Genomic DNA, 15,796 nt, shown 5'->3' with positions numbered 1-15,796 from the left:
ATGTCACATTTTCTGTTAAAAATTCCTGATACTCCTTGATCGTTAAACTGTGTTTCCATGGTTACTGTGTAGCTTGTACCTTCCTCTATTATTAATATCATAATAAGTTTATGTGTGTGCCTCAGTTCTGAGTCACTGAAGCAGGCAATGTGATCTCCCTCATTACTAAACTCAACACCTATATTCATAAATAATGTGGAGAAAGTACCTATGAAAGACTAAACCATATGGAATCAGGATTGCATCAGTTACTCTTGAGCAACCCAGACTGAGATACTCGTTAGAGCTTTTCTCTCCCAGAGAAGTAACAGAGAGTAGTGTTAGAGCACAAATATAGATTCCCAAGCAGTAACTTACCAGTAATCCTCCTGCTCTGAAAATTGTCATGGTCCACGTTGTCCAATATAGTGTATATAATTCACCAGAGTGGCATTGCCCCTAGAAACTGTTTTCTCAATTCCTCTAAAAATATAACTCTCAATGTGCTTTATAAAAGGTAAATTTTAGAGTGGTTGATTAATTTCAACTAGGCACTATGTAAACTCTTTGAGTGAAAAAGCAATATAATAACTGATGGCTTGGTTCTTTCTTGGGTGGATTCAAGAGATGTGGATAACATACTTTCTGTCGATAATTTTTTAAAGAGGGGATAATTATGAATGTGATATAAATATTAAATGAGCACTCCTCATAGGTATTATTTCATTCATTAATTCCTTTATCCCTCTCATCCTTTTTATTTTTTGTGTATGTTTATTGATGTTTTGTGTATTTTTGTGTATGTCTTATGTTAATGCTTAACATAAGACCTATCCTGTTAACAAATTTTTAGGTATACAATAAAGTATTGTGCTGTATTTCATCATGACATACAGTAGAGATCTAGGACTTACTATTCATCTTGTAAAAATGGACCTTTGTACCCTTTGACCAATGCCTCCCTATTTGCCTCTCCTCTTCTCTATCAACCACCATTCTACTCTCTGCTTCACTGAGTGTCTTGGCTCTTTTCTTTATAATTTCAACTTTTATTTCATTTATAGGGAGTACATGTGTAGGTTTCTTACGTGGATATATTGCACCCAGGTCATGAGCACAGTACCCAGTAGATTTTCGACCCATGCCCCCCTCCCCGCCCCTCCCCTCTCTGGTAGGCCACGGTGTCTATTGTTCCCATGTTTAGGTTAATGTGTGCTCAGGGTTTAGCTCCCAATTATAAATGAGAACATGTAGTATTTGTTTTTTTGTTCCTACATTGGTTCACTTAGGATTATAGCCTTGAGTTCCATCCATGTTGCTGCAAATGACATGATTTCATTCCTTTTTGTGGTTGTGTATTATTTCATGGTATGTGTGTACCACATTTTCTTTATCCAGTCAATCATTGATAGTCACCTAGATTGATTCCATGTCTTTGCTATGGTGAATAGTGCTGCAATGAATATATGAATGTATGTGTCTTTTTGGTATAAAGGTATAATTATTCCTTTAGGTATATACCCAATAACGAGATTGCTGGGTCAAATGGTAGCTCTGTTTTAAGTTCTTAGAGAACGTCCAAATTGCTCTCCACAGTGGCTGAACTAATTTACATTTCCACCAACAGTACATAAGCATCCCCCTTTCTCCACAGCCTCGCCAACATCTGTTATTTTTTGACTTTTTAAGTTCTTGGAGAAATTGCCACACTTCTTTCCATGATGGTTGAACTAAATTACATTCCCACCAGTAGCATATAAACATCTCCTTTTTTCTGCAATCTTGCCAGCATCTGTTATTTTTTGACTGTTTAAAAATAGCCATTCTGATTGATGTGAGATGGTATCTCATTGTGGTTTTGATTTGCATTTCTCTAATGATTAATGATATCGAACATTTTTCATATGTTTGGCCACTTGTATGTTCTCTTTCAAGAAGTCTGATCTTGTCCTTTGTCCATTTTTTAGTGGGGTTGTTTTTGGCTTGTCGATTTCAGTTTCTTATAGATTCTGGATATTAGACCTTTGTCAGATGCATAGCTTGTGAATATTTTCCCCATTCTGTAGTTTGTCTAAGTACTCTGTTGATAATTTCGTTTGTTGTGCAGAAGCTTTTTAGTTTAATTAGGTGCCACTTGTCAATTTTTGTTTTTGTTGCAATTGCTTTTGAGGACTTAAGTCAAAACTTCTTTGCCAAGCCAGTGTCAACAAAGGCATTTTCTAGGTTTTCTTCTAGGATTTTTATAGTTTTAGGTCTTACATTTAAATCATTAATCCATCTTGAGTTAATTTTTATATATGGTGAAAGATCTAAGGGTCTGGTTTCATTCTTCCACATATGGCGAGCCAGTTATCTCAGCACTATTTATTGAATAAGGAATCCTTTCCCCATTGTTTGTTTCTGTCATCCTTGTCAAACATCAGATGGTGATAAGTGTGCAGTTTTATTTCTATGTTTTCTATTCTGTTCCATTGGTCTATGTGCCTGTTTTTGTACCAGTACCATGCCATTTTGGTTACTATAACCTGACAGTATAGTCTGAAGTCAGGTAGTGTGATGCCTCTTTTATCTTTTTGCTTAGAATTGCCTTGGCTATTCAGGCTCTTCTTTGGTTCCACATGAATTTTAGGTTAGTTTTTTCTAACTCTGTGAAGAATAACATTGTTAGTTTGACGCAAATAGCATTGAATATGTAAGTTGATTTGGGCAGTATGGCCATTTTAATGATATTGATTCTTTCAATCCACAAACATGGAATATTTTTCCATTTATTTGTGTCATCTCTGACTTCTTTCAGCAGTGTTTCATAGTTCTATTTGTCGAGATCTTTCACCTCTTTGGTTAGCTATATTCCTAAGTATTTCATTTTCTTTGTGGCTATTGTGAATGGAATTATGTTCTTGATTTGACTCTCAGCCTAACATTACTGGTGTATAGAAATACATCAGAAATATTTTTTTTTTTTTTTTTGAGACGGAGGCTGGCTCTGTCGCCCAGGCTGCAGTGCAGTGGCCGGATCTCAGCTCACTGCAAGCTCTGCCTCCTGGGTTTACACCATTCTCCTGCCTCAGCCTCCCGAGTAGCTGGGACTACAGGCGCCCGCCACCTCGCCCGGCTAGTTTTTTTTTGTATTTTTTAGTAGAGACGGGGTTTCACCGTGTTAGCCAGGATGGTCTCGATCTCCTGACCTCGTGATCCGCCCATCTCGGCCTCCCAAAGTGCTGGGATTACAGGCTTGAGCCACCGCGCCCGGCCTACATCAGAAATTTTTGTACATTAATTTCATATTCTGAAACTTTGCTAAAATCCTGTATCAGTTCTAGCAGCCTTTTGGTGGAGTCTTTATGGTTTTCTAGGTATAGAATCATGTCATCAGTGAAGACAGATAGTTTGACTTATTTTCCTATTTGAATGCCTTTTATTTCTTTCCCTCATTTGGTTTCTCTGGCTAGGACTTCCTGACTCATTCATTCTTGAGAGAACCAATAAGATGTTAGAATGACCCAAAGAGTATGTGTGTGTGTGTGTTTGTATGTGTGTGTCTATGTGTGTGCATGCAATATGCACAACATTCCAATGCTGTGGGGAATGTTGACTGAAAGCAAGGCTGAAAATAGTACCATAACTATAATTTTAAGAATATTTAAATTAATTAAGCAATAGTTAATTGAACTTTAACCCAGGAGGTTTATCAAGCCTTTCTTTGTTTTCCCACGGAAAATGTCTAAATTCATAACCACTTATTGTTTTCCCGATTTGTTTAACTATTTTACCAGAGAACACATATTAATTGCATCTGAAGCACTACACTTTTAACTTTGAAAGGTACTTACTCTATATATTTCCCTCACCTCTTGTATAGAATGATAGCATTCTTTGAGCTCCCAAAATTATTTTTGAAAAATTTACAAATGTAGCAAAGTAATCAAAAAGCAATACACTGAGGTCAGCCACCAATAATAGCAGAGATAAGTGAGTCACCAAAGCCTAAAATATTAGTGCATGTGGGAGAGAAGTAAAGATGAAATAATGAGTCAGAGTAATATCTGAATCTAAAGAGCAAATCCACGATCAAATTTTGCATGAGTGCACAGATGGGCAAGAGAAGAGATTTAAGAAATAAATACAGTAGATCCAGATAAATTTCCGGACAACATTCTTCAAAGAGAAAGACTTTTTATTCCCATAAAAGGAGCTGAATTTCAGCCAGTAACATTAGTACATTGACATATTTCTATAGTACTTGGTCAATAGTCACTATCCTAAGCCCCTATCCCTTCCCCCTAGCAAACCCAGGATCCAGCAACTGAAGGGATAATATCTGAATCGGTAGAGGATCCCAAAAACTTTGATCCAGACTTAGTGACATCAAGTATTCTGATTGCTTTAAGTCCTCTTCCTATTGATGGTTAAATATTGTGGTTATTACTCTTGTTTACAGTGATGCCTCCGCTGGTCTTTCATGATTCTCTGAGCCAGATTCCCAAAACTATAAAAAAAAATTAATTTTCTCCTAGAAAAATGGGCATTTGAATTCTTAGGACTGTTATTATTCCAGTATTGGAATTCTTAGGACTTACTAACCTGAAAGTATCCCCAAGAGCAGCCAGGTTCTTACATTGCTATTGTCACTTAACACTTCACTATGTGATAGTGCACCAGATGGGAGTTGCAGTTAATTCTTTGGTCACTTCTTAACTGATAAATTTTGTCGTCACTTCTTTCCTGCTAATTCCTGTGTAGCCTCCTTCCAGACACTCCTAAAAAGGGTCAGAAAAAAAATTTTGAATATCTATAATCTGTAAGAGACTATAGTAAATGCTACTATATTTAAACATGGACCTAAGCAAAGCAGTACAATTTAAAACAAGAATATGATTTCATCATACAAGAGAACAATGTTTTTTTCTTTATATATACATTGTATAACTTTTAATTTCTATTTACTCTGGGAATTCTATATTTCTTATTGAAATAGTTGAGCTTTCTCATTTTAAAAAGTCATACAAATTTATTTATACATCAGCTTATCTTTGTGTGTAATGGAATTCGTGAGTTGCTTACACCAGATGTCTAAGGGAAAGTCCTGTTTCTTTTATTTGGAACTTGGGAAAATCCTTTTACAATCTTGGCCCTCAGTGTGCTCCCATGAAAATGAGTATATTGAACAAAATCAGAGTATTTCCAACTTTATATCAACATAAAGTTCTCATCATATGAAATTTTGCACGAAAGCTTACCAATAAGCAGGGTTTCTCCAGTTAAAGCAGAGGAAGGCAGAGTATTGCCAGTTTGAAACTCATCCACTTCCCAGGCAACTTATAGACACCCTAAAGGAACTGCCTAAGATTCCACAAAAACACAGTGTAAAATTAAAAAAAAAATTGATCAGTAACACCCTTTCCAACTCTAAAATTTCTAGAAAAATTTATAGTATGTTCCTATGGCTTGGGTTGTTCAATTATAGATCAAATGAAGACTGAACTGATTAAGGCTAAACTAGTACAAACACATAGTGGAGAATAATATTACATGTTATACATAATATATGAGAAATAACGAGAAGTAGGCAAAGTTATGCCATTGTACCTCATTCTCAATCCCTTCACATCTTATGATACAACCCAAACCAAATATCAATTAAAATAATGCCTATTTAATTAAAAATAAACAATAACGTAATTTTTATTTAACTAAAACTTTAATCAAAAAAATAAAATAACTTTAATAAGAATCATAGACCACATTATACTTTAAGCATTTAGCTATAGTGCTGTGTGTGTGTGTGTGTGTGTGTGTGTGTGTGTGTGTGTGTTAGTCCTTTTTCACACTGTTCACACTGCTATAAAGACACTACCCAAGACTGGGTAATTTATAAAGGATATTTAATTGACATATTTCTGCATAGCTTAGAAGGCCTTAGGAAACTTACAATCAGGGCAGAGGGAAAAGCAGGTATCTTCTTCACAAGCTGGCAGGAGAAAGAGAGAGTCAGCATAGGAAAAACTGCCACTTTTAAAACCATCAGATCTTGTGAGACTTACTCACTATCATGAGAACATCATGGGGGAAACCATCCCCCATAATCCAATCACTTCCCTTGCTCAACACATGAGGATTACAATTCAAGATGAGATTTGTGTGGGGACACAGAGTCAAACCATATCAATATGGATACATGTATACATTTTAAAAATATAAGATATATGAGGAAAAATATATATATATATGTATTCTGCAAAAGTTTCCTTTGACGGTTTTATCTGGGGGACTACCATGTCCCTAACTAGATTCTAAGCCACACCCTTAAAGCCACTACTATACACTGATTTCAATCATTCCTTGGTGACCATCATTAATCCAGTGATTTGGACAACTTTAGAAAAGTTGAAATTTTACCAAATCCAATCCATACTTCACACACTGACAAGAGTTAGCTATAAAAACATGAATTCATAAATTCATGACTAGTGTGCTTAAAACACTCATAGCTTCCACCTCCTGGAGACTCAGTGTTAAATCCCAGACCTTCATGATTTGGCCCCTGTAAACCTCACAAGCCTCACTTAGTCCCACTCTCTCTCTATCCACTCCACTCCAGGAAGTTTGGCCTTCTCTCATCTCATGTTCTCTGCCATGTCATGGGAACCTTAACTGTGCTGCTCCTCAGCCTAGAACACACATCTTTTCAGGCAGTTGCTTCATCAGTCTATTTATTCTTCAGACATCAGCTGGGACCTCACATCCTCAAAAAAGCTTTCTTGACCCAGTCTAAGTCAAACATCCTGCTACATGTTCCAACACCACCTTATATCTTTTCATAAAACTTTGCATTCTTAGGCTGGTTCAGCATACTCAAATCAATAAACGTAATCCATCACATAAACAGAACCAAAGACAAAAATCACATGATTATCCTAATAGATGCAGAAAAGGCCTTTGATAAAATTCAACACCCCTTCATGCTAAAAACTCTTAATAAACTAGGCATTGATGAAACGTATCTCAAAATAATAAGAGCTATTTATGATGAACCCACAGCCAATATCATACTGAATAAGCAAAAACTGGAAGCATACCCTTTGAAAACCAGCACAAGACAAGGATGCCCTCTCTCACCACTCCTATTCAACATAGTATTGGAAGTTCTGGCCAGGGCAATCAGGCAACAGAAAGTAACAAAGTGTATTCAAATAGGAAGAGAGGAAGTCAAATTGTTTCTGTTTGCAGATGACCTGATTGTGTATTCAGAAAACCCCATCATCTCAGCCCAAAATCTCCTTAAGCTGATAAGCAATTTCAGCAGTTTCAGGACACAAAATCAATGTGCAAAAATCTCAAGCATTCCTATACACCAATAACAGACAAAAAGAGAGCCAAATCATGAGTGAACTCCCATTCACAATTGCTACTAAAAGAATAAAATACCTAGGAATACAACTTACAAGGGATGCAAAGGACCTCTTCAAGGAGAACTACAAACCACTGCTCTAGGAAATAAGAGAGGACACAAACGAATGGAAAAACATTCCATGCTCATGGATAGGAAGAATCAATATTATGAAAATGGCCATTCTGCCCAAGGTAATTTATAGATTCAATGCTATTCCTATCAAACTACCACTGACTTTCTTCACAGAATTGGAAAAAAACTACTTCAAACTTCATATGAAACCAAAAAAGAGCCCGCATGGCCAAGACAATCCGGGGCAAGAAGAACAAAGCTGGAGGCATCACGTTACCTGACTTCAAACTATGCTACAAGGCTACAGTAACCAGAACAGCATGGTACTGGTACCAAAATAGATATATAGACAAATGGAACAGAACAGAGGCCTCAGAAATAACACCACACATCTACAACCATCTGATCTTTGACAAACCTGACACAAACAAGCAATGGGGAAAAGATTTCCTATTTAATAAATGGTGTTGGGAAAACTGGCTAGCCATATGCAGAAAACTGAAACTGGACCCTTTCCTTACACCTTATACAAAAATCAACTCAAGATGGATCAAAGACTTAAACGTAAGACCTAGGATCATAAAAATCCTAGGAGAAAACTTGGGCAATACCATTCAGGACATAGGCATGGGCAAAGACCCATGTCTAAAACACCGAAAGCAATGGCAACAAAAGCCAAAATTGACAAATGGGATCTAATTAAACTAAAGAGCTTCTGCACAGCAAAAGAAACTGTCATCAGAGAGAACAGGCAATGTACGGAATGGGAGAAAATTTTTGCAATCTATCCATCTGACAAAAGGCTAATATCCAGAATCTACAAAGGACTTAAAGTTACAAGAAAATAACAACAACAACAACAACAAAATCAAAAAATGGGCAACAGATATGAACAGACACTTCTCAAAAGAAGACATTTATGCAGCCAAAAGACATATGAAAAATGCTCATCATCACTGATCACTAGAAAAATGCAAATCAAAACCACAATGAGATATCACCTCATGCCAGTTACAACGGTGATCACTAAAAAGTCAGGAAACAACAGATGCTGGAGAGGTTGTGGAAAAATTGGAATGGTTTTACACTGTTGGTGGGAGTGTAAATTAGTTCAACCATTGTGGAAGACAGTGTGGTAATTCCTCAAGGATCTAGAACTAGAAATACCATTTGACCCAGCAATCCCATTACTGGGCATCTACCCAAAGGAATATAAATCATTCTACCATAAAGACACATGCATATGTATGTTTATTGCTGCACTATTCACAATAGCAAAGACTTGAAACCAACCCGAATGCCCATCAATGTTAGCCTGGATTAAGAAAATGTGGCACATATACACCATGGAATACTATGCAGCCATAAAAAAGGATGAGTTCATGTCCTTTTCAGGGACGTGGCTGAAACTGGAAACCATCATTCTCAGAAAACTATCACAAGATCAGAAAACAAAACACCGCATGTTCTCACTTGTGAGAGTTGAACAACGAAAACATATGGACACAGGGAGGGGAATATCACACACCAGGGCCTGTCAGGAGGTAGGTGGCTAGGGGAGGGATAACATTAAGAAAAATACCTAATGTAGGTGACAGGTTGAGGGGTGCAGCAAACCACCATGGCACGTGTATACGTAGGTAACAAAACTGCATATTCTGCACACGTAACCCAGAACTTTAAAGTATAATTTTTAAAAAAAGGAAAAAAAAGAAAATTAGGATATAAACGTGGAAAATTCAAAAAAAAAAAAGACTTTGCATTCTTGAAACTATGTAATTCATCATTTGTAATTATTTCTTTATCTTCTGAATTTTTTTTTGCCAGTAAATTCCACAGGGTCGTTTTTGTTTCTCTTATCACCACAGCTCCAGCACTGCTCCTAGCAGCTGGCATTTCATACATATTTGATAAATATTTATTGACAATAAAGAACACTTCAAAAATTTAAAGTGTGTAATTTATTCCTTAATGGCTAGTAATAGTTTTCAACTCACTTTCTCATAACTAAAAAAGATGCTCAAATTTTCTTTTGTTCTAAAAGATTTTATGCTTTTTAATTCTTAAGCTGAATGGAATGTTCTGAATATATATGCTTTTATAGAGCCATCTAGTGCCCGTTTTGTTTAGTGAAACTAAAAATGAAAACAGGAGGGAAAGCCCACAATATCCTCAACGGTGAAGAATGCATAACCTCCATCTGGCAGCAGCAATTTAATACATTAACTGTTCTGTTGAATGACTTTTTTCCTGAGCTACTTCTGGCCTTCACTGTATGCACACCAAATTAGTCATTCTCAATTCTGGTAATTAAAAATGAGTTGAGAGTTTTATAGTTAACACGGTATATTGAACAAATGTGCTGCTACTTGCTCCCTCCTGAAACCCCACTACAATGACAATAAAGGAATAAAATATGTACAATGTGTAAAGATAAAGAGAACAGAGTAGGAAACAGCAGCAAATAAGAGATGTAACAAAATTTTAGAACTTAGAAGAATGGATAGTAACTGAGATTACCTTTAGAGAAAGCTGATAACTAAGGAAGACTGTACAGGAAGCCAGTAAGATGAATCCCTAAACATCTCAAAAACTGAACGCAAAATAGTTACAGCCCTTCTCAATAATCTACTGTAGGATTTGTACTCCAGCAGAGTACAAGAAATAATGAAAACATGGTATTCAGGACACAGGATGAAGGAAAGAGGTAAAGGGAAATTCCCAGACTGATCATAATGGAGAGTCTCAAGATTCCATCTGTGAAACAAAGAAAGTAATCAGTAAAAATTGGAGCAGAAGGATTGAGAACTCTAAGAAATATCTAAAAAGGACAATAAATAAACAAACAAAACAGCTGCTTGGATATATGGACAAGAGATTGCAGTTCCATCAAAATATTTGGGAATTAATTAGTAAGAGGTACATGAAAGAAAAATAGAAAATAAAAAATACAAGAAATAATAAATTCAATAAATTGCTTAGCTGAAAATATTTAAAGGGTGATGATAGTGTAAAAACAAAATAACAATTTAATCAATTGTGATATAACTACTTTGGGAAGATGGGAAGAGAGAAAATAATGGAACTGGTAGGTTCATGTAAAAGAGCTGAATCTCTTTAGTTAACAATTTTAATATCTAAACTGAAAATTTTTTTAAAATGATAAAATTATATTTAGAAGTATGGAGACAAGCTCTGAAAATAACAGAAAATTGTTTCTTCTGGGAGGAAGAATCAGGAGTATGACTGCAGAGAGATACTTCTTATTCTAAGTCTCAACTTTTAAAGGTATGTAATTTTTAATATTTACCATATATTTGTCTTTCTTCCCCGTTGTGTACTTCCACACTGAGCCATGGTGCAGAGCAATATGTTTTCAGATCCTATCTAAAAGCTACTATTATTGGTAGGCTTATTTGGTCTCAGCTGGAACTTTGATCACATAATATTGAAAATAATAATTTTTCAATGTTTTGTTAGATAAGACTTGCACAAAAGCACCTCACCCCTTTGCAAAAAGTCCCTTCCACTAGTTGCTTGAGTATAATAGCTGATTTGTCCTCTCTGGCTTAGGGAATATTTTGTAATGTCTGGCATCACAAAGCACTTATCCTGAAAGCACCAGACATCAATTGCCCAATTATCTACCAGGTTTTTCCCCAGTAACTGTTTCACACTTGGAACCAAAGTGATGCCACATTTCTGGCATTTTATAGTAGCCTGTGGGAACCATTGTAGTCAGCTTCCTCATGCGTTATATGGGCCAGTACTTTTGTGAGGGCTGCCTGTCAGGTGTAATCAATCAGTAGCTTGAGCAATTCTTTTAGAACTTTTAGCCTCAATGCTCTGCCTTGTTGTATGGATTAATACTTTTATCATAGTCACCTTCTTAGAAAGCATTACAACACCTACAAATTCTTAAATGAGCTGATTATTTTCCACTTTTTTCACTGGGATTTCTGCAGAGGTTAAAGAAAAACCCTCATTTTTTCAGTATTCAAAAATCATGGACTACTCCAAGGCATACTACTTTCAGTAGATATCTTAACTCTATTATTACTCACTAGTTGGCAAAGCTCTGGTGAGAGTGATTAAGTTCTGCCATCCAGGCGGATTTTACCTCTAGTAAGATGTCATATTCTATGCAACAATCAGTTGAACGCATTGCTTATGCTCTTCATGTTTTGAGACTCCACAACCTAATTGGTGGGCTGCCTAAAATCTGAAAAATATGCATTTCCTAGTAGATAGAAGGTTTGAAGAGGAGATCTTTTCTGCAGTCAGACTCTCACTAGAAAAAACAAGGTAAGTGTGGGTAAAGTTTTCGTAAGGTTTTTAATAAGTGACCAAAGGCAAAATGCATCCAAAGAACGCCATTCTAAGGAGAAAACTTCTGAATTCCTTAGGTCCCAGGACTGTCTTAAAGAATGGGCTCAACAGGGCCTAAACTGGTTCTCTTCCCTGTGAATTTGCTGTAGCAGAATCACATCAAATAAGGAGAAAGATAGACAGAGAAAATAATGTTATTACTAGCAAGGCAGTTTTCCAATAAGCAAAAAACTTTTAAATCTGATTACATAATAAAAGGCTTATTAAAGGAGATCTAATTTCTGAGGAAACAATAACAAACCTTAGCACTTGGGAGCTCAACAAAAAGCAAATAATAGGTCAGACCCAAGGTGAAATATCTCATACTGCAGTGTGAGATAGCATAGCCCAAACAGGAGGCTCAAGGAAGCTTCGTGAAGCACACTGTTTTTGAGTTGAGGGTCTTGAGTTGCTGCAATGAAGATTTCTTGAAAAGATCTTGGTAGAACTTTCACATTGTTGAATTTCCAAAAATATCACCAAAGCTTAATTAAGCAAAGTTGCATTTATTAGAATTTACTATGGTAAAGTAAAATTTCACTTCTACTTTTTTAGAAATCAAGTATACAGAAAAGAAAGTGGTATGCTTCGAAGGTCTTCAATTTGCTAACCTCTACCTTTAGTGTATCTCTCTCTCTGTTTCTCTCTCTGTCTTTCTCTCTGTGTCTGTCTCTTTCTCTCTCTGTTTTTCTCTCTCTCTCTCTCTCCGCCCCCCCATTTCTCTCTTTCTCTCTCTCTCTCTCTCTCTCTGTGTGTGTTTCTCTCTCTCTCTCTCTCAACATACCTGGAGGTAAAGTCCTCTGGACATGTATGAATCTCTTTTAAACCTGTTCTTGATTAGGAAAATGAGGTCTTTTGTGAATTCAGACCTGTGCATATCTGGCCACATAAAATTGCACCAGACAAGGCAACTTCATCACACACTTGAAATGCTAAATGAAATACCAAGTGAGGCTCAGTTGCCCATGCTAGGCACATATTCTTGTCAAGTCTTGCTAGCGAGTAAATGGTGAAATAACAAATATGTACCTAACATGCCACCCTTACCTATTTAGCTCTAATAATATTCGCTTTATATATCTGGGTGCTGCGGCATTGGGTGTGGGTGTGTGTGTATGTGTGTGCGTGTAATACTGAAGCATAGTTATAACCTCTTGCTGAACTGATTCCTTTATCATTATCATTATGTAATGCCTTTCTAGCTTCTTTTGTTTTCTGACTTAAAGTCTTTTTTGTTTGGTATAAGCATAGCTACTCTTACTTTTGATTTCTTTTTGTGTGAAATATCTTTTTCTTTCTATTCACTTTCAGTTTTTGTGTGTCGTTATAGGTGAAGTGAATTTCTTGTAGGCAGTATATAGTTAGGTCTTGCTTTTTATCCATTTAGACAGTCTATATATTTTAATTCAGGAACTTAAACTACTTACATCCAAGGTTGTTACTGATAAGCGAGGACTTATTCTTAGCATTTTGTTAAATGTTTTCTAGTTGTTTGTGTATCCTTTGTTTCTTCTCCTCTTTTTATTTATCTTTGTGGTTTAGTGATATTCTGTAGTACTAAGTTTGATTCCTTTCTTTTTCTCATTTGTGTACCTGTTTTACCAGTGAGTTTTATACTTTCATGTGTTTTCATTATGGTAGATACCATCTTTTCTCTTTCAAATGTGTGACTCCCTTAGACATTTCTTGTATAGACAGTCTAGTGGTAATGACAAGCTTGTGCTTTTCTGGGAAAGAATTCATTTCTTCTTCATTTCTGAAAGATACCTTTATCAGCTATAGTATTATTGCCTATCAATTTCTTTCTTTCAGCATTTTATGTATATCACCTCATTCTCTTCTAGCCTATAAGGTTTCTGCTGAGAAATCTGTTTGTCTGAAGAAGATTCCCTTATATATGACTTGATGCTTTTCTCTTGCTGCTTTTAGAATTCTTTCTCTGTCTTTTAATTTTGACAGTTTGCCTATAATGTGCCTTGTAGAAAACCTTTTGGGGTTGAATCTATTTGGGAAGCTTTGAACTTTGTGTATCTGGAAGTCCATATCTCTCCCAAGACTAGGGAAAGTTTCAGCTATTATTTTGTTAAATAGGTTTTCTATGCCTTTTCCCACCTCTTCTGCTTCTGAAACTCCCACAGCACAAACTTTGTTTGCTTAATGGTGTCCCATATGTCACACAGGCTTTCTTCATTCTTTTTTCCTCCTTTTTCTTTTTTTGTGTCCAATGGTTATTTTTAAAAGACCTGTTTTCACATTTAGAAATGCTTTCTTCTACTCTAGTCTATTGTTGAAGCTCTCAATTGGATTTTTTGTTTAATTCCTTGAATTATTCACTTCCAACATTTCTGTTTTGTTCTCTTTTATGGTATCTATCTCTCTGTTGAATCTCTTTTTTAATTTTTAGATTTTTGTTATGTGTACATAGTAGTTGTATATATTTATGGGGTACATGAGATATGTTGATGCAGGCATACAATGTATAATAATCACATCAGGGTAAATAGGGTATTCACCACCTCAAGCATTTATCATTTATTTGTGTTATGAACACTCCGGCTATATTCTTGTTATTTTTAAATGTACAATAAATTATTGCCACCCTGTTGTGCTATCAAATACTAGATCTTATTCATTCTAACTTTATTTTTGTACCCATTAACCACCCTTGCTTTTCCTGCTGAATCTTATTAGATCATGAATTGTTTTCTTGATTTTGTTAATATTAAGATTATTATTTTGAATTCCATATCAGGCATTTCACACATTTCCTTTTCTTTGGGGCATGTTACTCGATAATTATTGTGTTCTTTTGGAGATGTTCTGTTTTCTTCCTGTGTTTTGTTTTGGTTTGGTTTGGTTTTGGTTTTGGTTTCTTGTGGCCCTATGTTTATATCTGAACTTCTGGTGAAATAGTTACTTCTCCCAACTTTATGAAGTAGCTTTCATAATTAGAGACCTTTTCCTGTAAATGTGTCCTATAGTGTTGGTTAGGTAGGGTGCTTGGTTTTGTTTCTGGGTGGATGCAGTAGTGTAGTCTCTGCATGATTTCTTTGGCCATAATCAATAACAGCAGTGTCTGCAAATGCCTCAGTGGTGTAGGCTGTGGTTGCTTGTGGAGGCTATGATGTGGCTTTGCTAAGGATGAGGACACTGGGAAGGTAGATCCCTCAGGTCCCTGAGAGACATGCACAGGTGTGCAATAGCTATGCTGCTGGAAAGGGCAGGGTGTCAATGGTGGTAGTAGTGAGAACCAGGCAGACCAGTCCTTGGACCTCTGGGTGCCATGCAGGTGCATAGCAGCCCCACTGTTGAGGAAGGTAGGGTTGCTGGTGGTGGCAGTAGTAAGCCCCACGTAGGCTGATCTTCAGGCTCCCATGTGGTTCTGCTGCCAAAGGGACAAAGTTACCTGACAGTGGGGGAAGCAGGCCTTGCGTGAGCTGGTTGCTGGGCTCTGGTGATCCAATCCCATCATTGAAGGGGGCAGGGTTTCTGACAACAGTGAGCTGGCTATTGGCAAGCCAGTTTTCAGCCCCTGGGTGGTTCCACTGCTGAAGGGGATAGAGTTGCTGATGGTAAGTCAGCAGACCCCAGGTGGGCAGCTCTCAGGCTCTGAGAAGATCACATACTGGCTCCCACTGTCTTGAGGGCAACTTTCCTGCTGTGCTGGACCTTTTGTTCCCCAGAGTACAGGGCACTGTGTTGGCTTGGGTCCCAAGGTCATGGCTGCATCATTGGTGTCAAAACACTGCAGCCCTCTGGGTAGATGTGGTGTCATGTCAATGGTGCCCCAGGGATATGGAGATGCAAGGGCTATTAGGCCCCTGGGCAGGATGCAGTCTTTTGTTTGCTCCCTTCTCAAAATGGCACCAGGCTGCAGCAACCTGAGTGTCAGTGAGTTGGGAGGATCCAGTGTAAATTTCTTCTGTAGAATAATACAGTTTTGTGGACTCCAGCCAGCTCCCTATATTGTGTTTGGGGCCTGCA

Source organism: Colobus angolensis, unplaced genomic scaffold (assembly GCF_000951035.1).
Source record: "Colobus angolensis palliatus isolate OR3802 unplaced genomic scaffold, Cang.pa_1.0 Scaffold16, whole genome shotgun sequence".
Classification (NCBI taxonomy): Eukaryota; Metazoa; Chordata; class Mammalia; order Primates; family Cercopithecidae; genus Colobus; species Colobus angolensis.
The sequence above is the reverse complement of the archived record's forward strand: the minus strand, read 5'-3'. Positions refer to the sequence as shown.